Genomic DNA, 27849 nt, shown 5'->3' with positions numbered 1-27849 from the left:
CTTTCCCTAGACTCCTGGGAGAGCTGGCTTGAGCTGCCAGGGGTCAGGACAGGACAACTGATGTGACTGCAGGGACTGTTCTGCCCCGGAAGGCCCAGGCCTCCACAGTCCCCTCCACGCTCCACAGGATGGCAGGCAGCAGAAGGGCTGGGGCCTGTGCCACCAAAGCAGAAAGGGCCGGACAGTGAACAAGGGCTTGGTCATCAAACCTTGAGGTATCAGGTGTGGGGAACAGTCTACAATGGTTACTGCAGCTTCATGGCACACTCACCTCTGCTCATTTAACCCTCAAAACATCCCTATGAAAAGATAGTGTTATTTCCACCTTACAGAAGAGGAAATTGAGACCATGAGTGACTGGTACTTAGTTAGACAGCTGGCGAGGGGCAGGGCCAACACTCAAGCCCAGGTCAGACCGGCCCCAACCACCTTCCTCTTCTGTACCTTTAAAAGCACTTCCTGATGTATGCACGTCAGGAAAATAAATACTGATAACCTGTATCTGTCACCTTGATCTAAACCCTCCCTGCAGGGCCTGGCAGGGCTAGGATGAACCCATCTGTTGGTGACAGTGCAAAGGCCTCTGCCCCACAATTTGTTCTGTCAAAACAAATTCTGTGGAGGATCATAGGAAAATGGTTCAACTCAGGCTCCTGTCAAATGATTTCTTGCAAAATAAGTCAGCTGGGCCAGCCCAGTCGAATGCACCATGGGCTTACTTGTAGAGCTAAGGCTGTGAGATACAGCCCCACAGCCAAGAGCACAGGCGCTGGAGCCAGACTGCCTGGATCCATCTTATGCTCTGCCACTTACTTGTGTCTCCTCTACTACTCAGTTCCTCGTTGGTAAATAAGGATATTGACGTCATCCACCTCATACAGTAGATAAGACAATTCCTATAAAGTGTTTAGAACAGTGCCTGGCACATGGTAAGCACTCAATTAATGTCACCCATCACTAATATTAATATTGACTGCATGCCACATAAAGAATAGCTGAAGGTACTGGAGAACATATACCCTGTGGAGGGAGATAAAGGGGGAGGGGGAAGGGGAAGGGAAGGGGACCCATGAGCAGACTTCCAAACTTGGAAAGTAGAATGAGTCACGCCACGCCTACAGACTTTTGTTCTGTGTTGCTACAAAGGGCAGAACTAGGTCAATGAGGAAACAGTGCCAAGAGGCAGATTTGAACTAGAATAAAGAAGGATTTTCCAGCAGGCAGACATGCCCCTAAGGGGGAACAGGATGCCTGGTGCATGGGGGCCTGCAGGGTGAGGGACCTGTCTGTCATGAGCAGTACAGATGGGATTTTCCCGACTGGAGGGTGACCAGAGGACATGACCCCTGATGCTCCTTCCTCCTGGACCATTCTATCACTCTGATAACGGGCAAATAAGTGTGATAGCCAGGGTGTGGCTGATTAGCCTGAAGGAAGGAGGATGGACTTTGGACCAGTCTTAACATACACAACCTTCAGGACTTGCACTGAATGGTAGTGGCAGAGATAGTGGCTGTGACCAGCAGTGGGCCAGGGAACCAAATGTGGTTCTTAAACACCTGCTGGGTGCCTGGCAAAGTAATTCAGAGAAAGTGTGACATGGCAGGGCCATGGCAACAAACTACCAACATTTTCGTACTTTGGAGAATTTGAAGACAGCATCAATTACTCAAGGGACACACAATATGAAGTGGTCGGATCGGCCAACTCCACCGGCCGGGGCTGAGACAGGAAGACTGGGGGTCATTTCAGTTCACAGGCAACTTCCCAACCTCCTCTCAGGAAAAAGTTTCAGTCTTCTTACCACCAAACCTTTTACTGACACAACCCACTGACCTGGACCTGAGTACTGGGTCTCTAAGGCCCAGCCGCATACAGTGAAAGACTAGGGCCTCGGAAATGACCAGGGGCAGGAAACAGGAGCAAAGGGGGGAAGTCGGCTCCTTGAAAGTTGATGCAGAGGTGGGACACGCAGGAGACATCCTCCATCATGAAATATTACCTTTATTGACTAAAAATAAAAAAATGTTTTTAAAACTAGAAACTATTTTATTAACAAAAATATCACTAGACTATCAAAACTATAATACAAATACAAGAAAAATATAAAATTATTAAAGGAGAAAGCTCATCAGCCATTTCTGAAGTATTGGGAAACTGCTAATGTATATATTTTCAACCCTGAGAAGTCAAGAGCAGGTAAGTGGCTGGAGGTATCAAAAGATTAAGAAAAAAAAAATGTATGCAAATGACACTGAGGACATTCTATGTACTGATTTCATTCTTTGCCACCTGGAAAGACCTGGCAACATATTTAACCACTGTCCAGGTGGCTAGGAACTCACTGGGCAGGAAGACAGACCATCTCTTCTCAGAGGAAATGTGCTCAATAACCAAAGGCTCCGGCTTCAGTCACTCGGGCTCCTGAGCTGCTGGGTCTGGGGGACCTGATTCCTCCCTCCCCGCCACCAACCTCATTTACAGCAGGTCCATGTCCCAGCACGTCACCATCCTTTAACCTCCAGTTGGCTGTCTGCCTGTAGCTAATTCCCACCACTTCTTCCTCCCCTGTAATCTCCCCTCTCCCACTGGCTCCTCTCTATGCTGACTGTGACAGCCTTAATTTAGACCCAGGTCACCCCCTCACATACTCCTAAACCACTGGCCTCCAGCATTGCCCAGAGTTGAGTTTTCCAGTAGCTTTCACAATCCATCCTTCCTCATAAAGGTTGTTCTCACTCCCTCTGCCCCCTCCCAACCTCAGAAAGAGAACTAATACCCAGGACATCAGACAAGAAAGAGACAGGTCCCAGTTCCCATGTAAGTTCTAGTGCATTGATCCCCGCTGCCAGAGGGCTGCATGAGGAAGGATGCTGAGGGTCAGACAGTGATTACTCTTCTATCTGGAGCCAGAGGACTGGAAACGGCAGCCCTAGTGCCACCCGCATGCTGTCCAGCACAGGGCAGAGCATTCCACTGAACTCACCGGTCCCTGGCCTGTGCCCCGGACCCTTTGGTATTCCTGAGACATGTCCTCAATGATCCACTTTCAGGGCTCCTCCCAAACTGCCGTATTTACCTTCACTGATACCGTGCTTTCCCGCCCCAGCACCCAGCAAATGGGCTGCACCTTTCTCCATCAAAGCTGCAGTCATCCAAAGTGACTTTTCCCAAGTGGGTCAGAGAGCAACTGAGTTTACCTTTGCCTTGGCATCCTAATACTCAGATGCCAAAATTCCGCATCCTCATCATTTCCCCTATTCAACTAACTGTTTGTTGGACACATATAACTCTGTCTACATATACAAATAGTCATCATTCCACTGTCTTGATGTCTGAGACTGTGAACCTTGAAGGACAGTAACCTGACCTGTTCAACTGACTGGCTCTGAGTTCAGCACAGCAGAGCACCATCAGAGAAAAGCCAGAGACTGTGGCCCCAGCCCCAGCTCTGCCATGACTCACTGTGGGGCCCTGGGCAAGTCGCTCTTCTCTGAGCTCAGCTTCCCCACGGATAGTAAGACTTACTTGAACGAGAGGGCCTCTGAAGTCTCATCCAGTTCTAACGCACTATGAGAACACAGGCCAAAAGCGCTGGATTCATGTCTTTTCATGACTACATGGATAATAATCACTCAGGGCTGGGCTCAGTGAGATATCACAATATAGCTCTTTTGAGTGGCACGGAGCCGCCATTGTCATCAGTGAACAAGCCTGGAGTGGATATTTAGCGCTACGGAATGTGTGCTTGTATAGCTAAGTATAATGGACAATGAAGAATGATTTTATCTCCCTTTAGGAATATAAGTACACTATTCTATATTTATATCTTCCATCTCCTAATTTAGACAGTGTAGAACTTTTTCTGATCACTCACTTGCCAATAATTTCACTCTACATATAAATGAAGAATAGGAGTCATATAAGTTCACAGAGTGAATGGATGGTTGATTTACAGAGCCCGTGAAATGTGTGGCTGCAGGCTGAGGCTGGCAACCCCATAATTAGATATGGCATGCTCTGCGATGATGTATTTTTTACTGTTTTTTAATAACTCAGTTCTCCTTCTGGGATGAGGGGGAAAATGGAATTTGTTAAAAATAAATTGAGATTTAGTGGCTTTTCAGCCTTCTGCTGCTTGTTGCTCACAATATTCTATAAATAAAAGAAGCCCTGCCCTATAATGCACTGTAAACACCCACAGACACTCAGAGCCAAATTCTTCCAATTATGACCCTGTGCCAGTTGCCAAGCTACTGCAAGGACCTACTTGAAAGGCAGCCATCTAGGCCATTTCCTGATTAAGCTGCCCTGTAGCAAGGAACTGAGGTCTGCTGGCCTGCTGCTTTGGCATTGTATCTAGTCTCAAATAATTGTTCCATGTTCTTGAAATTGAGCCCTTTCCTCGTGATCAAATTATAATTCAGAGGTAAGTGAAAACTAACTGTCCATCCATCCCTCCATATACCTGGGTCATGTGTGTGAGGATCCTGGGCTGTCACACATTGAGCTTAAACCAGATGGCAGAGGTGCACTCACAACAGTGTTTTTAATTGCCTTGAGCAAATCAAGGTCAAACAAAAGTAGGTCAGCGATGGCATGACAAGTGAGTCAGAGGCAGCTGTCCTTCTGCTCAATGGCTTCCCTCACTAATTGGTTTGGTCCAATTTAGCAGCAGGCGAAAATGGTCGTTTAAAAATCCATACTATCCCCCACAAGGGGCAGTGCGGTTGGCATTGGTGTCTAGCTGACTGCTTTGTGGCTCAGATGCCAATACAGGTTGGGCAGCCCCGCTTTCAGTGAGCCCTTAAAAAACTGCACAAAGAGAAGCAGGAGACTGCGGTGTGCCAGAGTCGCACTGAGAGAGAAATCGTTTCCAGTTCCTTAGATACCAGGATGCTCAAAGCAGGACCCGGAACAAATGGGCCTTGGCTTGAGATGAACGAGCCTCCTTCCAATCCAGAAGCCTTCAATCAGTGTCAACTCAACTGGGGGAGTGCTCGGGGAGAGTGTGAACCTGAGGCCTTCCTCTAAAGGCCCCAACATGATTCCCAGCCCTAGGAGCTCAAAGTCTGAATGGGGAGTCAATTCGTAAACAAGAATCACCCAAAAGAGAACTGATATATTCTCTGTGGTTAGATTTTCCAAACTCAACACTGGCACCTATACTTATAGGGCAGAATTGTTCAAAGAAGGAGTGTCCTGGAAAACTTGGAACCCAGGGGCCACAAAGAATGGAGCCTCCTCAGAGAGGCTTCTCTGGTGTCCAATCTAAAGTGGCCATTCCTATGACTCACACCCCACCCATGGGTTCTGATTTGTTAATTTCTGAAATGACCTTGTTTCTTTGTGTCTCTGATTAGCATATGAGCATCATGAGAGCAGAGACCCTCTTCTATCTTGTTCTCCAGTGTTTCCAGAGCAACTAGACCAGTGACTGGCTCTTAGTAGGTGCTCAATAAATATTCACTGAGTACACAAATCCATGTCAAACCTCAGAAGAAGCATTCTATGTCCCAAACCCGCTCAATCCTCACAGCAGTGTTATGAGGTGAAATCCTTCTTTCTCCTGTGTAACGAGAATATCAAAGCCCAGAGAGGGTGCGTGTTTTTCCCAGCCCCACACATCTAATGAGATGATGGAGCAAGAATTCCAAACCAGGCATGAAGAGTTCTAATCCTGACTTTGAAGTGAGCATCTGTTGCTTTTATAATTTAGGAAAAGCAAAAAAGAAAAACTTTAGAGGAAAACCTACACTTCAGAAAGAGCTTTATATCAAATGATTTCATACATGAGGGATTTAGTTTCTACAACCCAAATCCCAGTGTCACATCCACCTTCAGAGGCAGGGACTACAGCTGGAGCAGAGGGAAGGACTCTGGAGCTCCTTTATAAAGGGTTCATTCCTGTATTTCGGTGGAACCCCAAAGGCCAGGCTGGGAGGGGAGAACACATCAGCAGTGACACCCACATTCCTGTCGCTGTTGGAAACAGCAGGCTTATTCCATGGTTTGCTGGAAAGATTCTGGGGAGAGGCCTACAAGCAAGTTAGAAGACAGGGGAGTGAAGGTACTTGAAATTTGCCTTCTCCCAGGAATTTGCTTTCACCCATACTTTAAAAACTGATTTAAAAAAAGGAAAGAAAGCAAATTTCTTAGTATTAAAATTTCAAAAATTTTTGAATTGGAAAGTAGAAATTTACATTTATCTCAATTTAAAATGCTAAGCCCTTCTGAAGCTCAGCATAGGCACCTTTATGATCTAGGTACTACAATGACATTTTTTTATTAGTCTGATATTCGGGGCAAAAAACCACAACCACCTCTCCTGTCTGTCTGCTAGATGCAAGCTATGCTGGAATGTATGTGCAAATCAGCAGGTTCGTCTCAGCAAAATGGCCAGGCCAGTTCTAGTGTCTGAATAACATCTCAAATATGGAAAAGAAACAAAAACAGCAAATAGTATCAGTAAAACAGGTCTTTCCAAATGCTACCAGGATGGCCTAACAACCTTTGAATAAAATACCCTATAGAAACAGAAAACCCTTCCTGGTTATGAACGAGGAGCAGTGGGATGACAAAAGAGCACATAAGCTATCTCTCTGGATCTGAATTTCTCAACTGCAATCCGTAGGTGGCTTCTGGGGGAAATCTCTCATGAAAAATGTTGGGCCTGTGAGTTGTATATTTTTGGAGAGAGGCTTCATACATTTCTTCAGATTTACAAAGTGATCTGAGACCCCAAAAGACAGGGACGCCCACCAGCTCATTCTGCTGCTGCTCCTGCTTTCTTTGGACAATCCTACTGACAAAAACAACTATATAGGAAGCCCCGCTGGCTTTCACAGCAGGCAAGGTGACATCGACAATCAGGGAAAAGTGTCCGAGCTCTTGCCTGAACAGCCCCACCATAGGGGAGAGCTTGGTCAGTGACTGAGAAGAGGGCACTGGTGGGAAGGGACCAAGGAACTGCTGAGCCTTAGCTTGACCCCACTGCCCAGATGGGAACAAATGGCACAACCAGAAAGAGCAAGAGAGCAAACTGTGGGACCAGAAAGTCAACAGGCAAGATGCACTTGGGAGCAGCAGTGTGGGAAGAAAAAAAGACACGGGCTCTGGAGTGAGGCAGGGTTTTGTTCAAACTCTGGCTCCACCTACATACTAGACATTGGCCTTGGATGGGGAAGATGATGATGAAGATGACAGCATCTATGATGACCGATGTAGCATACAGCAAACAAGTACTTATGTATTTATAAAACAACATGTTATTTCATTTAATTTTCACAGCAACCCTATGAAACCTCTCTATATTATCTCCATTTTCTAGATCTGAGAAAAGAAGGTTAAAAGGATTAAGTGGCATAGCCAAGGTCCACAGCTAGTTGGGATTCAAACCCAGGTTTGTTTGACTCCAAGCCCATGTTCTGAACTACTGAGCTCCACTATAGTGTGGGGCCTCAGCTTCCTCATCTGCAAAAAGGATAATGAAACTCACCCCTGCAGGGTGGTGAGGGTTAGATAGAATTCATGTAAAGTGCTTAACATGGAACCTGGCACACGGGAAGCTCGATAGTGTAGCTATTAATGTCGTTTGGACGACATCTGGACCTTTGGAAGAGAGAGGGAGATGTGGGCGGTAGCATCTGGCTATACAGATGGTATGGCATTTCCTTTCACAGGGTGCAGCAAACAGGACTGGGCACACTGAACCAAGGTCTGGGGTAGTATACTCCTGGAGAGGGACAGAGAGGGGGACACCTCAACAAGATGGGCAAGAACATGTTTACTCGAAGATGAAAGACTTCCCATTAAAAAGTCTTTGGAGAGGACCGGGAACTTTTGGAAGAAGAAATAACTCAAGCTCAAGAAGAAAGTTCTCAAGAGGCGGTACCAGACTGCAGGCCTGGGCCTGGGCTGGGAATGGTGCCCACTGTCTGACTCCCTGACCTGACAGAGCATGATAGGTCCTGTGCATGTTAGGGGTAAGGGACATATTGAACTCAAGTTATCAGTAAACCAGCCTGAAACAGGGGCAAAACCTAGGTATTCTTTAAAAATAAAGAGCTTTTGTTAGAGCAAGTGTCCTTTGAAGTTATTACGGAGAAATGCACCCACCACAATGACTCAGAGTGACCTGCAGTGTGTAAGATCAAGGGACCGTCTGCAGGAAGGAGTCAGGCTCACTGACACCACCACCTTGACTACACCTTTAGTGAAGATAAAGAGGGGGCTTCTATGGAGCAGCAGTCACTCCTCAGAGGCCAGCAGCACTGCTCAGGATGTGCTTCCTGGGGCCGACGTCTGCCTGGAGAGAAACTCATCATGGAGTGTTGCCAGCCTCTCCGCAGATAAGCTAGTCCCCTCCTGCTTTTCTTAGAAAGGAATCACTCCACCAAGTTCTCCCAATAGGAACCAAAGATATTCAAAATGTTTCACATTCTGTCATGGGTCCCCTCTTCTCCATCTCCACAGCTCTACACAGGGCTCAGGAGCAATTCCCTGGACCGTTTTAACTGCCTCTAACTAGTTTTGCTGCCTCTCCCTCTAGTTCAGCCCCCGCATGGCCACCAGCTGGCTTTCTAAAATAAAAGTGCTGACCACGTCACTCACCTCCTGAAAGATGTCTACTAGATTCGCACTGCCCACGGGATAAACACTGAAGTCTTAAATTGCATAAACTCATTCATTTTTGCATTCACCCATCTAGTATATGATGATCCCCTACTGTGTGCCGGGTTTAGGCCCTGGAGAAAGAGTGGTAAATGAGACAGGTAAGACAAGAAGATCCCATCCTCACAGATTTACATTCTAGTGGAGTAAGACAAACATATAATATTAAGTCAGGTAAAGGTGAGTGCTAATGAAGAAAAATAAAACAGGGTATGAAGGCAGAGTGATGGGGTAAGGGATGGGGTAAGACAGTGCTTGTTTAGATAGGTGAAAGACCACTTGAACAGAGATCAAAATGGAGGAAAAGTGAGCCAGGCGAAGATATTGGGGAAAAGTGGCCCAGACAGAGAACAGCAAGTGCAAAGGTCCTGAGTCAAGAAACACAGTGGCTGGAATGGAGTGAGCAAAGTGGAGAATGCTGAGATGAGACCAGAGAAGTAGGAGGGGCTGGCAGGCCATGGCGAAGAGTTCAGATTCTACTCCAAGGATTCTAGGAAATGACTGAAGAGTTCTGAGCAGGGAAGTGATGTGATCTTATCAACTTTTTAAAAGGTCATTCTGCCTAACTGAGTGATGACTGAAGCAGCGAGGCCAGAGTAGAAACAGATGGGGTCATCCGGATGAGGGTAGGGAGGTATGTTGGCTTTAAAGACATACTCTCATGGAACAACTATCAAGAATCATGAAGAGATAATGTGAGGACTGAAGGAATGAGCAGGATCAAGAATGATGCTTATAGTCTGGGCCTGGGTAACCAGGTAAGTGGTGATGCCACATAATATGGGGGGTCTGAGATGCCCTTTAAACATCAAAGTGTGGATGTTGAGTGGGCAATGGTATGTAAGCTGCGGGCTCGGGAGAAAGGTCTGGACTTGTCAGCTTAAGGATGACCACAGGGATGTGGCACTCAGGTCCTCATCTCTTGGCCCCAGTTCCAGGCACGTACCCAGGTGTCACCTCCTCCAGGGCTCTCACTCAGCCCTGTGGCTCCTACTGCCTGGAATGTCTGCCTGGACTTTTGCAGAGTAGACTCCTACTCCTCTCTCTCTCTCTTTTTTTATTATAAGAAGAATTTTTTTTTCTTGTTTTAAGATACGGTACATTTTCTCAATGGATCTTGAATCCTTAGTGAATGGTGTCTTAATTATGAAAAGACAAGTCTTCTCCTTGGGTTTCTAATTGGAAAGGGTTTGGTTTTTCTTTTCTCTTTCAAATATATTTGTTGGGGGTCTACAGTATGCCATGCTTTGTCCTAAGTGACAGAGAAAGCAGAGGGTAGATTACAAATGACTAAATGGTATTTGTCATTGGATTGACAATCATTTGGTCTATCTCTCCTACTCCTCTCTTCAGACTTGCTCAAAAGTCACCTCTTGTCTATGAGACCCCTCCCGATTCCACAGAAGAGAGCCACTTAGTCCTCTTTCCCCACGGCACCCTGTTGCATGCCCTGATGATGTCACAAGCCCAAGTCTCACCACAATCTATTTGTACCTTTGCTCCCTGAGAGCTCCTTGAGGGCAGTGAGTGTAAGTCTATTCCTCTCTGTGTACCACCTAACATAAGGCCATAGTGAACATTTGCTAAATAAATGGAGTTCTCTCTGCAAAGAAGTACAAAAGAAATTATATCCATGTAAACTGACTCACAATGCAGCTGCCGTGTGCAAGGGGAAAATAAGGCGCTGTCACTGAAGCACTAATAAAGCTCAATGGGGTAGAACCAGATCTTCCTTTGAGGAGTTTCTTAACACAAAATAGCTTCAAGAAATCTAAGAGTTGAGCATCTCAGGATGTTCGGAGGTGTAACTGTACCTGATAAAGGTGTTTCGGGTTTTACTGTGGAAACACCCAGCAAGTCCAAAGCCATAGCACTTGGGAGTTGGAGACAGAGGGAAGGACACCTGGAATTCTGACAGCGACCCTAGAGGGTGGTCCTATCTGCCCTCTTTATAGATGTGGACAGTGAGTATCAGAAACGTTAGGTGATTTGCCCAGAGTCACAAAGCTGAGAAGACAGGAGCCAGGATTCACACTCAGGTCTTCTTGATACCAGTGCCTGTGTTCCTTCCAGCACACTCCACAGCCTCACTCTATGATATGAGGTCACATGGCGAGAAGGATCTTTAGGGACCACCTGGAACCCAAACTGCACTAAGGAAATGTAATTCTGCAGAGGGGTGTGGTTTTTCCACTGTGACTGAGGAGGAGTCAGCAGAACCCAAGCCAGAAACTGTCTCTGAACCCCAGAAGCACTGGGTCTGCACTCCCTCCTATAGTCCTCACAGGGCAGAGGCAAAGCAAAAGATAACATTTTAATGGTCTAACTTATCTGCTTACAAGTACCTTAGAAATAAAAGTGAGAGGATGGGAAATTGCGTTTTTCATCACTTATTACTGGCTGTGTGATTCTGGCTGGAGCTCCACTGATCTGAGAAATGTGGTCACCTCATCAAGTGGGTTACAGAGCCAGCAGAAGGAAGTGAACTGACCAGTATGTGACCGCTCTCTCATTCCTTCAGACAAATGTTTGCTTCCCACCTATTGTCTGCAAGACCCTGAGCAGAGGAAAGGGAAAAGAACCCTAGAGTTGAACTGTGGCTCCCCACTTGTGTAATATTCAGTATAGTAACCTCTTTAAGCCTCCGTTCCTTCATCTATAAAAAAAAAATTAACATTCCCTGTTTTACAAAGTTGTTCTGGTAACTAAATGGGATGACACATGGCCCTGGTATATAGGAGTGACTCAGTAAACACCAAGTGGCTGGTGGTTTATTCATTGCCAAGAAAGAAAAGGAACTTACTCATAGAAAAAGGGAATGGAACAAATTAGCTACACCAAAGCTCTTGTGAAAAACTTAGCAGAATGAAGTAGCATCATACTCTAAAAATTTACTACAGCATAAAGAAATTCTTTAAGAAATTTTTAGTGGCTGAGCATCTTAAGGTAGGAGAGAGAGAAGGAAAGGCAGAATGTGAGAAAAGAGAGGATGAATTTGAATACACCACTGTATTGGTAAGAGTCAGGAGAAGTTAAAGTATATACATAAAAAATAATGCAACTTTATCACTAAAGGATAAAGTGGCCTATTAATTATATATGGGCCTACCTTCTCTGTCAAGCTCCTATTCAACCTTCAATACCCTACTTGCTTGATGACTTCTTCCATCCCACTGCACCTAGAGGTTAATTAATCATCCCTCTACTAACTGATTCTTATTATTGCCCATATTATACCACCTCTGCTCATTAGGCTCCCCTACCAACACTGAGCTCCTGAGAATGAATATACATTGTATGATTCATCTCAGGGCTCATGTGGTAGCTTTCCCCTGGCTGCAGGATCCCCAGCCATCAGCTACCAGTTCGGGGCATCTCCAGAGGAGAAGTTTCTTTCCACAGCAGGGAAAAGAGAGATGACTTATATTTATCAAGTGTCTGTTCTGTGCTGAACATCTCAGAGGCACCTTTGAATCTTAAATCATGTATTCCTCGAAATACCTCTGTGAGGGAATTATCCCTATTTTTGTAGAAGGGTGACCCTGAGTCTCAGAGAGGTGAATGAGGTTAACAGCCAAAAGTTTGTGATGCTAGTATAAGTGATGGGGCCAGGATTTGAACCTGGGTCTATCCAACTCTTGATCCCTGTTTTCACTGGACCAGACCACCCTGCCTGTGCCTAATGAAGCAGAGGACATCCTAGGATGATATGTGGTCTGGGCATCAAATCTAATGTCAGATTCAAAAGTGAGGTCCGTGTTAAGAAGCTTTGGCCAAAACAGGACAACCTGTTAGCAAAAGCCAGACATCAGCTCAAAGGGGCAGAGAGGAGGCTCTGGAGAAGGCAGGATTCAAAGTTTCATATGCAGTTAGCAGGTGGTAAGCTAACCATCTCCAGAGACCTGTCTTTTCCAAAGAGAAAAAGATATTCCAGACCAGCAGTTCTCAACCACGTGTGATCCGTTAAGGTTCCTCATCAAGAATTCATAGACCCTTCCCAAATGCTAAGGAAATGTTCTAAAACGACTGTAAATACCAGTACTCTGAGGAGAAAGCTGTGGACGAAAGTCGCCACAGGAAGTCTGGGAATGTCACTTCCCTTTCCGTTCTCCACCCTCGGCTCAGTGAAGGAAACATCCATGATGTGCGCAGGCAAAAAGCCTCACAGTGGTCTGACTCCACTACCTGTGGAATCAGAAGACTGTGTCCAAGGCACTGTCACTTACCAGCTGTGCGACACTCAGTGAGCCAGACCTTTGAGCTCAAGTGTCCCCAGATATAAACAGAGGGGAGAGGGGAGTACCTGCTTTATAGGGAGGCCATAGGAATGCTATGAGAACATACACATAGGAAGAACGTGGTATCTAGGTGCAAGGAGGCGATGTAGGGAACCCTTGGTACCTCACTACTTCACCTGCCATCTCCCTCTCCCCAGATCTCTTGGGCCTGGCACTCCCTGGTGCAGCCATTTAGATGCTGACCCAGCCTTGGTGGGAAGGACGAGGCAGCCCTGGAAGAGCTGTGGAAAGGAAACTGATTTGGCTGTTATTCTTCCAAAGGCTTCCTGGCACAAGGACAATCTCTAGATATGTATTTAATAATTACATTGGTTACAGTAGTTGGGGAAAATTTTTGTCACCTTACCAGATGATATTCACCACCAAAATCAAGGTATGAAAACCATCTAATTACATCTCTAGCTTAATGTATTTTGAATGCTCTTCTAAGATAAATGTATCACTTTGATGGCATATCTGTGAATTTTTAAAGTTTACTTTTTTAAATACATGTTTAAGCAAAAACTAAATTATTGGAGTAATAATGGGACACTCTTGGGAGGAGTGTGAAATTGGTACAGCCTTTTTGGAGGGCAATTAGGCAATACTGATTTAAAATTTAAATGGCAAACTATTCAAGCCCAAAGTCTCACTTCTAGGTATCTATAGCACAGAAAATCTCATGCAAAAATTCACAGGTTTGTGCTACAATGTCCACAGCAGCCATGGTGGCAATGGCAAAAGATCAGAAACAACCTGGGTGTCTACCAATACAGGAATGAGTAAAGAAACGTAAAATGCATTCATGCCACGGAGTATAGCTGTTAAAAATAATGAGGCATGTTTAGCTGCACATGTTGAGTTGAAGAGATAATACAGGAGTTGGAAGTTGGCTATAAGAAGGAAAGCTGCAGAACAGTATGCATAGGTTCTGTTTTTCACAGAACACAAGTAAAAACCAATATGTTGGAGGTGAGGGCAAAGGAGACGGGGATTGAGAGGTGGGGGGTGGGGCATAAGCAAATAAAAATGTCCAGAACTTACTCAACAAAGTCTCAAAGGTGCCTATCTTTGGGGAGACTGGGAAGAGGTCACAGAAGACTTTCTTCCTTTAAGTTAATGCACACCAGTGTTGTCTGAATTTGTTACAAGTGTGGACTCTTTCATGATGACAAAAGCAAAAAAATGTACAAGCTCAGAGGATAATAGTTTTTTAACTGTCAGTGTTGGCAAGGACTCCCGTAAAGTAACTACTGTGGGATGCAGCACCTCCTCCCCATCTCTGCTGGTGGCCACCAGCGCCCGGGTCCTCACTGGCTGGAAGGAGGAGGGAGGGACCTGCCTAAGAAACAGCCACAAAGGGGATCGTATCCAGGAGGGAGAATCTCAGACTCCTCACCTATTTCAATAAGGATTCTGCCAAATTAAGACCATTTCAACCAGATGGCTAATAAAAAGGGCTAAGTGTCTTTAACTGTTCGAATTTACAACATCATAAATTACTGAATTAAAGCATGCACTTGTTTTCAACCTCCCTTAAAGAGAGGTAATCAAAATTTATATCCTGCATTACCCAACATTTCATGTTGACTTGTAAGTCTTGCTGAGGACTTCTTAAAAATTGTTAATGAGAAATCCCCACAGGGAGGAGAGAAGGTGACTGACTCTATTAAACCCAAAAGGGCCTACATAAAACACCACAATGGCCCCTTGGGTTATCATAAAAAGGACAACTCAGTGAGTGAAATAACCTTCCTCCCCGTGATCAAAGTTGCTAGTGAATATGTTCTAAATTAACGCACAGTGTCTGAGAGGTGCTGGCTACCTGTAATACACTCGATTTCCTTCAGGCCAGGTAAAAGGGCAGCAGCTGGGTGGGGCAGAGCAAACTAGAGAAGCAAGTCCCTGAGGAGGGGCCGCTCCGCAGCAGGGCTGTGAGGGAGGATGGACCCAGTGCCATTGCACCTTCAATTTTCCATGAAGACCTGGCAATCCAGATGTCTAGACAATACCTACCAACTTCTAAAAGTCAGTCACTAATTTAGAAGTTTTAAAACATTGTGAGGATGGGCAAAATATATCTCCAGGCCAGATGCAGACAATGAGTAGAGTTTTCAACCTCTGCTTAAAAGTATCTACATTTCAATAATAGATCATTTTTGTTCAGTTTTAATTTTAGAAAGATGGGTGAGGCAAAGACACAGTATACACTGGAGATAAACACAAGAACAATTGATCTTAAAAAGATATTTCCAACATTGAGACAGCAATGGTAGTTGTCTATATCAAATATCAAATTCTGAATAAATCATTTACATTTATTCAGCTATACTAGGCACAAAGTTCTGAGAGCGAGAATTTCTCAGGTCCAGAGAGAAGTTCTACAATTTACTGTCAATGAACCTATAAGAATTTACTATACTACTATGTATTAAATGTTTACCATTAAACATTTAAAATACTAACAGTGCCCATAGAAACACTTCTCTGTGCCAGGTGGTATTCAGGCATTTGGTACCCAAATCACCAAGGTGCATCACACAGCCTCTGGGCAAGATTCCAAAAATCTCTCTCCAAAACAAAAAGCAAAACAACAAACTTAGTCTCAACATCATAAAACTGTGCTCATTTTCTCCAAAACCAAAATGATAACAGCTTTTTGTGATAATAATAATACTGCACATAATTTACAACTCACAAAGTGCTTTTCTTACACCCTCACTCCTCACAGCCTATAACTGCATTCAGACTCTGTATCTCATCCAAAGTCTTCTTACAGTTATCATTCACAATACAACTTTTTAAAAACAACAGTAATAGAGCCCTAGTTGGTTTGGGTCTAGTGCAGCCGTGGGCAAACTACGGCCCGCAGGCCGGATCTGGCCCGTTTGAAATGAATAAAACTAAAAAAAAAGAAAAAAAGACTGTACCCTTTTATGTATTGATGTTTACTTTGAATTTATATTAGTTCACACAAACACTCCATCCATGCTTTTGTTCCAGCCCTCCGGTCCAGTTTAAGAACCCATTGTGGCCCTCGAGTCAAAAAGTTTGCCCACTCCTGGTCCTCTGGATAGAGCATCGGCCTGCAGACTCAAGGGTCCGGGGTTCGATTCTGGTCAAGGACACATGCCTGGGTTGCAGGCTCTATCCCCAGTAGGGGGCATGCAGGAGGCAGCCAATCAATGATTCTCTCTCATCATTGATGTTTTATCTCTCCCTCTCCCTTCCTCTCTGAAATAAAAAAAAAAAATATGTAAAATATAAATAAAATAAAAACAACAGTAACGGTACAGATATTTGGTGTTTTCTCCATGTCTGGTACAATGCTGAGCACGTTTTCGTTTCACCCTCACAAGAACCTCATAAAGGTGATTACTATTATCACCACCCCAGTTGACAGGTGAGGAAACTGAGGCTTAGAAAGCTTGTGTGGTGTGTCTCAAATCACATCCCTAGCAGGCACAGAGTTGACATTCTGAAGCAGGTTCCACTGAGACCAGTGTGATGAGAGCCCTTATTTAAAGGCATGCTCCTGATGGAGGCAGCTGCTCTCCAAGCCCATCTCAGTGTGCAGCCAGAAAATGCACTGAGGCACAGGGCGACTAAGGTCCTCCTCCGCTCCTCCCCCATGCCCCTTTCCCCACTTGGTGAGAAGCCATTTTTTTTTCTTTGCCTGCTCAAAACCAGTGTCACTCGGAGCTCAGCCAGCCAGCCTGGCTCTAGGCAGTGGTTCTCAACCTTCCTAAATGCCACGACCCTTTAATACAGTTCCTCATGTTGTGGTGACCCCCAACCATAAAATTATTTTCGTTGCTACTTCATAACTGTAATTTTGCTACTGTTATGAATCGTAATGTAAATATCTGATATGCAGGATGTATTTTCAGGGGTCACAACCTACACGTTGAGAACCGCTGTGAGGGGTCTGGAGGACCGGCAAGGTCCCCCTGGAGGAGTAGGCTTCTCGGCAACAAACCAAAGTAGCCAGTCCCCTGCCCAGCCTGCTGGAGTCTAGACAGGGCTTTCACATCCCTGCTGCCTGAATGGGATCTCGGAAGAGGGTCCTGGCAGTCACAAAAACCCCGTGAAATGGTCGCCAAGGTACCAAGGTGGGGGGCAGGGGAAAGAGGAGGCACCTTCGGCTTGGGAGAGGAGAAAAGGTTTATTTAGCCATCAGCTGTAAACTATCTATTATTCAAGGTGCCACATTAGACCTCCCAGAGAGGGAGAACTGGTCTCTAATGCACACAAGGATGAACTATGCAAGTAAAACAATAAGCAAGAAACACACACACACTCACTCGCTCACTTCCAGCACAGGCCCACGTGCACACAAACTGCATCATGGATCAGCCACTCTATGTCCACCCTCACCCCTTCTGTAGACCTCTCAGCCTGACTGTACAGCCTGTCTGCCATATCACAGTGAGCACACTAGGAAAGACAAGGAGGTCATGATGACACATGGTGGTCAGAGCCATCCCCCTGAGTGTGTCCCAGTCCAGAGGAGCAAAGAGAAGCTAGCTCTGTCCTGGGAGGAGAAAGGGGTCACTTCCTTACAAAGGGGGCAAGGTGGAGAGAAGGAAGGTGAGTGTGCAGAGGAACAGACCTGTTCAGGCACAGATGCTTTCTTAGCACAGCTGGCTCTGATTTGGAAACCAGAGGTGAGGGTGCAGGCTAAAATGTGGGGGGCCCTGGGAAACCCCTTTTATGTTCATTGCCCAGACTCCCATGATGCAAAGTGGTTGTCTGGGCAGTCAGGCAGGCTGTCAGTCAACTCTTTGGTCAGGCTTCTGCTATCATGGGACCGACAGGGGCTGCCCATTGGGGAACAAGGGTTCACTAATCTAGAATGACACAAATCAATGTAAAATGTGAATAGTGGATAATGGGCTACTGGAATGCGTGGCAGAGGGACCATGGAGTATGGAAGAATGGGTAAGAACACCTACCCACTCAGGCACTGGGGCCAAAGTCCTACTCGCATGTCCTCAATTGATCTGGACCTCAATTCCCTTCAATGCCATCTCTGGGATAATAATGATAACACTTACCTCAGCCAATACCTGCTGAGGCCCTAATACTAAGTGGTTACCCACCAAGCACTCTGACAGTGCTGGCCACAGGGCGAGCAATCACTAGGCAGTATAAAAAGATAATGGTAATGGTGAGGATAAGGCCTTATCAGGGAGGTGGGAAAGGCCTCCCAGTAAGAGGCAAATCGGTTGGTAACTGAAGGGCAAATAGTCATGAACGAGGCATATTGGAAGGAAAATTCATTCCATGTGGAAGGGACCAGCTTATGGAAAGTCCCTCAAAGGGAAAGATGCAAAAGTATTTCCGGGCAAGGACAGTCGTCCCAATGCCTGCTGGAGCACCCTGGTCAGCAGAACACCTCTGCTTTAAGACGGCTTCTTCTTCTAGAAAGTCCTCCCAGATTACGGTGAAACCCCAATAAAAGCTGCATTCTCAGCAGTTTCCCAGGTCTGTGGCAGAACTAGGAAGTGAAGAAGATACAACAAGCATCAAGCTGAAGGCCCCAAATGGAAACATGAGAATGTATTGCCTGTCTCGTTGGTGCATTGTGCCAGCACCCATGGGGAATCCAGTCATGGACTGGCATCCCTGGGGCCAGAGCCTATGCCTCAGTATCACTGAGGACTGAGTGAAGATAAAGAGGCCGTGGGCACTTCCACAGAGGACCACTCGCTATCCTCACACCCCCAGACAGAAAAGCATTCTCAGCTGAGCTGTGGGAGCAAAGCTGTCAGCTGCTAACAAGAATTATTTTCGCTAATTTAGAAAATTTGGGATTCATCCAGGCTGAAGCTGGGCAGACCTCATTCCTAAGCATTTCTTGATGGATTATTTTTCATTTTGAATTGCTATTACTATCCCATCAATAGCAGGAGTTGTGGCTGTTTTGTTTTTGTTTTTGTCAGCATAAAGAATACAGAGAGGTTCAATGCCCTAGGCCTCGGGATGCTGGGAGACACAACAAACAGCCACAAACCCAGCCCAGAACAACCTATGCTGCACTCAAAACTGAGAAGGGACCCCACCAAACCCAATGGCCAATGAGCCTCCAATTTCATATCCATCTGTTCATGTTATAAATCTGCTGTTTGGCTGCACAAACAGACATTTCACTCCTTTACAAACATTTCCTGAGCCAGGTGAACTGTGCTGGCACCGAGAACCAGAGATTGTGTGTGTGTGCGTGTGTGTGTGTGTGTGTGTGTGTGGTCCCCACCCTGAAGGAGCTCAGTTTACTGAACATAACAGATAGTAAGTAAATCAACAGTTATGCTGATAAATGCTCTGGGAGAGAAAAATGCAGGGTGTTCTGGAACCAGGAGGAAGGTCATCTCCAGGTCACCGAGAAGTGCAGGGTGGGGAAGGACGGTGTCTGGAGAATGGAAACTTGACTGAGTTACCAAAATGGGGAGCAGGGGTGGGTCACTCCTAGGAGAAGGCCCAGCAACGGCAAAGGCACCAGGAGGCATAGGCTGTTGGAAGGTTGGACTGAGGTTAGAAATATGGGTTAGAGAAAAAGTGAAATGAGGAAGGTGGCCCAGGGCCAGATTATGAAAGAACTGTAGGCCCGCTGACGGGACTTGGGTTTTCTTCTAGAAGCAATGAGAAGCCCTTGGAGAGTTATAAGCAAAAGAAAGCCATGGTCAGATTTGTGAATGAGAAATATCTTGCTGATAGGAGTGTGAGAGTGGCAAGAGGGAGGACAAAGATGGACACAGGAAGACAAATGAAAAGCCTGTTTAAAAAAATTCCCACGATAAGTCCCAAAATGAAGGAGTGAAGAGGGAGAAGGTGTGAGGTGACAAATTAGAGAGATGGTCTCCACAGGATGTGGCAACTGGTGGGTGATGACATTTGAGGGAAAGGACAAAGCCAAGAATGACTCCTAGAGTAGACAGAATTGAGGGAGTGTAGTCCCACCCAAGGCAGGCAACAGACACACAGAGAAAGACACATTTGGTACCAGGGGAGGGATGAGTTTGAGATACCTGCGGGGCCACAGCTAGGAGTGAAGGCTGGGAGGGGATTTGGGGCTGAATATGTAGATGTGGGGTGACTCCCAGATAGAGGAAGCAGTAGATGAACTCATCTGGGGAGAACACTTAGGGTGGCATGAAAGGGACCAAGCAAAACTTTATTAAGCTAAGGACTAAGAAAACTGGCAAAGCAGACTGCAGAGGCTGAGGTCCGGAGGACAAGGAGAGGGCAGGCCAGATATGGAGTGAGCAGATCCAGGAGGGGAAGGGAGCGCTCAGGATGGCCAGAGACATGAGGTTTGGAGGGAGCCCTGCTGAGGGAACAGTTAGCTGGGTGCTAACTACCACAGCCAAGCAAAAGAATTAAACCTCAGTAGCATTATTATGACATCTTCCCGCAGCAGCCTCATTATCTCACTTCATGTCTTGATGAGGACTTCCTGATGACCCTAAGTAAACTGTTAGCCCATTACTCTCACTTTATTTCACTTTAGAGCATTACCATGCTGCCTGCCCTTGCACTACTGTGTATCTCAGACCTCTAGACTATCTGCCCCACTAGGACATCTGCCTAACGAGGACAGAGCACTTGTTTGGTGTCATTTCTATAACCACAGCACCGAGAGCACCTTGTCCCAAGTTGTCTGGCTCATTAGAAGCAACAAATATTTAGTGAGCACATACTACATGTCTGATACCATGTAGATGCTGGGGGCACAGATGCAAACAAGACAAAATAGGGCCCTGCCCTTGGAGCTTGAAATTGGAGGTGAGCAGAGAGAAATACCAAGTATCGAAACAGAAAGTAGATTATAATTGCCACAGAGCTAGGACCGAAATCCTACTGACATGCTTCCTTTCCAAGCCCAGGGCTGCCGCCTTCTCCAGCTAAAGGAAAACAGTATCTGGTGAAACACTTAAAGTTAAGTGTGAAGTTTGGGCTTTGTCTCTTCCAGAGATCCCACACTCCTTCCACCCTTTTAGTAGGTGCCTAGGAAGTGGAAACACCCACTAGAGTCTCTGAATATTTAACCGGAAGAGCTCAATCTGTCTCTAGTAATTCTATGTAAGTAGGAGGAGAAATTCTGACTTAGATGGGAGAAAACAGGGAGCAGCATAAACCAGGGGTCAGATAGAACTGGGTTCAAATCTCTTATAATCTTGGGCAGGTTATTCAACCTATGACTGGATTTCCTTATTGCGGAAATGAAAATAGTACTTTTCACGTCACAGGCTGTTGCAAAGATAAAATAAAGTGACAGTAGAGAGTACTCAGCACTGTACCTGGTACACAGTGAGTGTTCCATAAATGGTGACTCTAACCCAGTTACGCCTGTTGCTTTTATTACTCTCTTTTAATTGCTATATTCACATAAACCAAACCACAAACGACTTAGAATTCAAACCAAAGGAGGTGCACTCAAAATAATCAGAGCATAAATTGATATCTAGTTGAATGACTTGAAGAATTAGTTCAAATTACCATATTTGAGCAGACTCTGCAGTAAGAAGTTTTATTCCAATTTATTGGTCCTCCAAACGTAGGCAAATCTAAGTATTTCCCCAACAGATCATATCTTGTCTCATGGCAAGAGTCCAAACAGGACTGGATTCTGCAGTGCAAGTTGTGGCAGAGCTATGCACACCACGCCTCAAAGGGAGCCTAAGAACACAATGCAAGCCCAGTGTACACACAAACTCCCCAACACAGCTTGGCTCCAGAGGAGGAAGTGAGAACTGGTCCCAGCATGCTTTACCTGCCTCAAAGCTAAAGAACAGGTTACTTAGACATGCAAATACTGAAATCTTCTGTGTCGCCTTTCTTTTACCACCCAAACTCTATGCGTGGTCCACTTTACTGATGTCTCTGATTCTTTATTCCTTATTTCTGTGCAACTTGGCTTCCTTCCACTTCTTCCTGGCCTCGGCCCCCCTCACGGCATCACATGTCTCAAGGCCATCTGTAGCCACCTTGTCACAGGTTTGGTGCCCTTCTTTCAGGTCTTTTCTCCCTGTCCTTTTCCCTTCCTGGGACTCCCACCTTCCTGGCTCTGGTTCTTTTCTACCTTCTTCTTTCCATCCCAGAGTTGGGTGCATTCCGCAAGGCTGAGGCCTCTGTTCATCATGGGAGAACTTATTTAAACCAATGGCTCCTGTTCTACATCTCCAGGCCTACCCTCTAAGTCCAGGCTTCAGCCCTGCTTTTCCAGTTGTCTATGAACCACTGTCATCTTGAATTCAATATGTCTAAAACCAGACACATCAACCACGCTTCTTCACACCTGATGTCTCCCAAGTTTAAATTTTTATCTTTGGCTCCTGTCGTTAAGAAGCCTGAAAATCCTATGGTTCTTCCTTTGCAATCTCTCTTCGATTGGTCCTGTGCTCTCATTCTAACCACTCTTAACCACATGACCTCATGCCTGGATCACTTTGGCTGCCTTTGAATAGGGCTCATGCCTCTTGTCCAGGTATCAGATGAATGTTCCTAACATGTCACTCTGCCATTTCACTTCTTTGCCCAAAATAATGTCAACAGTTCCCCACTGCCTACAGGAAAAAGACTAAATGCGTTAGACTGGCATTTAGGGATTAGAAAAAGAGTGGGCAAACTACAGCCCACAGACCAAATCTAACCCACTACCTAGTCTGTAAATAAACTTTTATTGCAGGGTAGGGAACATCTAGCCTGTGGACCATATAAGACCTGCAAAACCATTTGGTCTGGCCCTACCAAAGCATTGGGGTGAGTTAATTGTTTGACCAAATATAGCAGGTTAATTTTTTTGTTGTTAATCCTCATCCAAAGCTATTTTTTGAATAATTTTGAGAGAGACTGGAAGGGACGAGGAGAGGCAGAAAGAGAGAAACATCAATGTGAGAGAGACACATTGACTGGTTGCTTCCCACACACTCCCTGACCATGGCCGGGGATTGTGCCCTTGACCGGAATGGAACCTGGGACTCTTCAGTCTAAGGGCCAATGCTCTATCCACTAAGCCAAATTGGCCAGGGCTAGCAGACTAATTTTTAAGTTAACAATTTCAAATGGCCCAGAATGATATTATAAATATCCAAATGGCTATTGGAAGAAAAACAGTTCCCCACCCCTGCTTTATTGGAACACAGCCACACCCACCATTTCTGTATTATCTATGGCTGCTTTCATGCTACAATGGCAGAGTTGAGTAGCTATGACAGAGACCACATGGCCTATGAAGCCGAAATATTTACCATTTCATCCTTTACAGGAAAGTTTGATGACCCTAGTCTAGAATAATCAAACACCAGCAGATCCTGTCAAAGTTCTTGACCATGACTCCTTTGGATGAAGTTCTCTACAGCTGAGACCACTTTCACTGTGTCTTACGCCCACCGTCTCAAGCCCAAAAAGCTTATTTCTCTCCTCCCTGGACTTCTTCCTTCAAACAAAGCCAAAGTTCTACCTCTCCATGAGGCCATCTGCATCCATCCCCTGCCTCCCTGGATGGCCTTCTCTGGCCCCCTCTCTGCAGCTCCCACAGAAGCCCACACTGACACTCCACTTCTGTGGATCTGTTCCTCCTTGACTACAAGCTTCTTTAGGGTTCAGGCTTGGTAACTTCCACAGAGCACCAATGACAACTACTGATCCTTGATAGCATAATTTCGTAAGAAGGCATCGAACAAACTTACCAATGAAGGCCTGGGATTCCACATTTGAAAAGTTAAGCTTGGGTCCAAAAGTATGCACTCTAGCCAGCACCACCTACAAAATAAGCCAATGAGATAAGAGTTTAGCTTTAAAATAGATTATTTATACATTTTCTTTAAACTTACAATTCCCAATAAGTTTGATTTACCTTCCTCCCAGGATGCCCATCTCTGCTTCTCTGCCTAGGAAAAGCTACTTATCCTGCAAATCCACTGAACAGTCCTTCCCTGGAAGCCTCCCCAGGGTCCTAGGCAGGCCAGGCACACCCTCCTCCCAGCTCCCATGGAGCTCTGGTGAGATGTTTATGGCAACACTCTGGCACAATGTAGCATAATTTCTTATTTAGGAAAGGGATTTCTTACACTGGAGACTTATCAAGAAAAGAGATTTAGTAAATTCATTCCTTCCCTTTCCCCTACTGCCTAGCACACTACAGGCATTTAGGCAGTCCTCAATAAATATTTGTAAAATGGGTGGAAAAATAACCTACTCAATTCATTAACACACGCCTGAGTATCTAACATTCTGCTAGCCTGCAATTTTTACCATACAGATGCATGCCTCAATCCCACTGCTTTTAATAGGCAATGGTTTAACGGGAAGAATTAATGAGATTAACCTTCTAAATGCACACCTTTGGAATGACACTCCCTTGGGCAGAAACCTCCAGAGGCTCCCAGAATCTAAGAAGGCTAGCCCAATTCTAGAGCCAGGCTGCCAGGCCTGCACCAACTAGCCCGGCCTGATTCTGCAAGCTCAGCTTGTATGGTCTCCCCCCCATGAGCCCTACGAACCAGGCAAAAAGGACTGATAGCTAGTCCTTTCTCTCTGGCTGGAGGTCTTCCTCTGCTTCTCTCCACATAATTTCCTCCTCCGGAAATGCCATCCATTTCACACATCATATTCCCAATCACCAAGTCATGGGATGGGGGAAAGGGGTTGTGTGGAGATAAGGTTTTTTTCTCTCTGATTTTTTTTTTACTGTGATAAAGCACAGATAACAGAATTAACAGGCTTAGCCATTCTTAAGTGTACAGCTCAGTATTATTAAGTATATTCATACTGTTGTACAACCATCACCATTCATCTCCAGAATTCCTTTCATCTGCAAAACTGAAATTTTATACCTTTATAACAATAACTTCCCCTTCCCCCTTCCTTCTAGTCCCTGGTACCCAAAAATATTTGTGGAATGAACAAATGAAGACATCAATGAATTTGGCCTCAACTCTCCCCATAAAAGCCAGAAGTACTCTCCCCTTCTGCTGGACTCCCATGCTACTATCTGCTCACCTTAGATTTATTTCAATCAATCTTAAATGACCATTTTTTTGCACAATGGAATTCTCCTCAAGGCAGGAACTATGACTTACTTGAAAGATTAAGCTTGGTCCAAAAGCACAAAGACCTGTCCTCCATGTTGCTAGATCTGATGGGCAGGTCTTAGTGCTCATCTTACAGCTTTTGCTACCAGTTAGTCATTCCCTCTTGTTTGACTACTCTCTTCACCTGGCTTCCAGGATGGCAATCTTGGTTTTCCATCCACCTCACTGACTGTTCCCTTTGTTGGTTCTTCCTTGTCTCTCCGCCTCCTAATGTCAAAGTGTGCCAGGGTTCCGTCCTTATTCTTTTCTCTTCTCTGTATACCCTTGGTGATCTCGCCTCATCTCAGGGATTCCAATATCAGCTATATGCTGATGATGCCCAGATTTCTCTCCAAGCCTGGACCTCTCCTCTGAACTCCTGGCTAGTATGTCCTATTGTCTGCTTCAAGTCAAATGGACAAGAGGTCTAAGACTTGTCCAATGTCTCAAGCTTCACATGTCTAACACAGACCCCTGACCTTCCTCCAGACTTGCTCCCTCCGGAATCTTACCCATCTTACTTTAATCCACTGACTGTCCAATTGCACAAGCCAACAGGTTTGGAGTCATTTTTGTCTCCTGTCTTTCTCTCTTATTCCACATCCAATCCTCACCAAAACTGATTTTTTTTTAACCTTCAAAATATATTCAGAATATGACCATTTCTCATCTATTACCATCCTAGATTATTGCAATAGCCTCCTAACTGATGTCCCTGCTTCTACTCTTGATGTCATTCTTACCTCCATCCATAGTCTATTCTCAATAAGGGAGGGACTCTGTAACAACATAAGTCAAATTATATCATTTGTTTGCTTAAAATCCTTCAAAGTCTTCCTAGCAATGACAATGTCAAAGGAATGAATGTTTCCAAAGTGGTTTAGGGGAAGGTCGGTGGGGGAGGTAGGGTTTTCAGGCCACTGTTCTCTTCCCGTCCATGTATTTCTTGATTGGCAGTCCTGACTACCTCTCCTATTATCTGATCTCTTAAAGAAGGGAACCATTTTAAAGGGAGAAAAATACAATCAATCAGCTTCCCTTTTCAGTTCATGTACCACAAGAAGCCAATAACACTTTTATCAAGAAGCAATTAGATATGCCGAGTATGCAACCACATAATAACTAGTTTCCAAAGACAAAACTAGCCTTCCAGAGAATAGTCATTACCCCCTTGGTGGTGGCAAATCCTCCTTAAGTCCCCTCTTCTCCCTGCTCCCTCCAGCCGGTCACCCAGCCTTGTGTGCCTACTTGTGCCTAGTCTCTATCCCTCTCTTCCATCTTACTGATGCTGTGGCTGGAGGTGAAATCCAAATGAATTAACTAAGGTCTCATCAGTATCCTTGGAGCTACAGCAGCCTCCTAATCAGTCTCCCCACTTTTAATCATTTATTTCTTCCAACTACAACCTCAAACAGTTTCTGAGATGACTTTAAGTAAACCTGAATTTGATTAAGTCCCCTGCTTAAAATTCTCCAGAGTTTCCTAAATTTACATACTATATATTTTTCAAAAAACATAGTACAGCAAGCCATAGTAAATATTATTTTCTTTTTTAATCTTCCCTGGATGCTTTTTTCTGCATTCTTCTTAAAAGGACCTTGCTGGCCCTAACAGGGGTGGGCAAATGACCCAACCCAGGCTAGAATGCTCTCCCCTCGAAACAGTGACTGGTCCAAAAGGATTAGCACACTACCCAAGCCTGGCCAACCACAGCCTTTCTCTGGAATTGATGTATGGATTCAGAGAAAGGAAGTCTCCCTTCCCTGGAATGGTTAACCCGGCGCTGTCAGCAGGGAAGCCCCCAGAAGAAGGGTGGCCTGTCTGTAGTGGAAAAGACTGATGCCAACACACAAAGAACAGAAGGCAAAGAACCAAACAGACCACCAGCAATATCAATGCCCATTGTGAAACCTCTTCATTTCGTGAACTCCTAGAGCGTCCTTTCCAGTTATGGAACTAATTACTCCCCTTTATGCCTCAGCTAGCTGGAGTCCCAACAGGCCCACCATGCTGTTGCCTATATCGATGCTTTCCCCCCACATTGTTTTCTTTGCCCAGAATGCATACTCTTGGATTTGTGCACAGCAGCCAGGCTTCCTCTGGGGAGCCTTCCCTGAAGTGAGGCACAGTTAGTCCAAACTTCCTGATGTGCTGTAAAATGCTTAGACTATACCCACTCTGTTGCACTTACACTCCTCCCCTGCCTTTCCAGGTTCAAAGCTAGCTGCCCACACTAGAAACTACAGACTCAACCTCATCTCTTCACACTTCCTTGTTGCCCATGTAGACTTTCATCTTTCTTTTGTCCCAATGTCCACTGTCACCTCCTACCACCTACAGAGTCAAATCCTTGGTATTGGGGCCCTTCACAAACTGGCCCCAACCCAAGTCCTCTAATTTCTACCAACCACTTCCACTTCCAGGAAGATGGAGTACACATACTTTTCTCTATTCCACCTGCTATGCACAACTAAAACTCTGGATGTTATACATAAAACAAGCATAAGAAGACTCTGAAAGGCAGAGTGAAGAAGGCAGACCTGTTAGGGACCTCAGGACCCAGGCAGGACACTGTGGTGAGTTCCCTGCATTTTCTTGTTGCCTCACATAACCAAGACTTGAAACTGAAGAAGCCGGCAACCTGGAAATGCCAATAGACACAGAGAAAAAAAAAGCCCCAGGAAAAGCTTGCTCCATCCAGCAAGACAAAAACTTTTAGATAATAACTACTCTATTTCAGCCAAACACCACAGAAAACCTCATGTCCCACCCACACCCCTACCAGCAAAGTGCAAATGACATTTGGAAAAAACTCTACAGCTAAC

At 45.3% G+C, this 27849-nt stretch overlaps 1 protein-coding gene across 9 annotated transcripts in view; it reads right to left on the bottom strand.

Moving 5' to 3' along the window:
• ARNTL (aryl hydrocarbon receptor nuclear translocator like) overlaps positions 1-23716 on the bottom strand; it is a 72861-nt gene extending 49145 nt beyond the window's left edge. For 7 of the 9 annotated variants that reach the window (XM_015570109.1, XM_006773181.2, XM_015570110.1 and 4 more), the window contains exon 1: positions 23642-23716. The gene's annotated coding sequence lies outside the window, so the exon portion shown is untranslated. Of the gene's footprint in view, positions 1-7899; positions 7912-23641 lie in introns of those variants that run through there. The other 2 variants (XM_015570107.1, XM_015570108.1) reach the window with 2 other exon arrangements.
• Positions 23717-27849: the final 4133 nt, after the last annotated feature.

The sequence above is a fragment of the Myotis davidii genome, unplaced genomic scaffold (assembly GCF_000327345.1).
Source record: "Myotis davidii unplaced genomic scaffold, ASM32734v1 scaffold946, whole genome shotgun sequence".
Taxonomy (NCBI): Eukaryota; Metazoa; Chordata; class Mammalia; order Chiroptera; family Vespertilionidae; genus Myotis; species Myotis davidii.
Note: the sequence above shows the minus strand (reverse complement) of the source record. Positions and strands in the feature narration are given on the sequence as shown.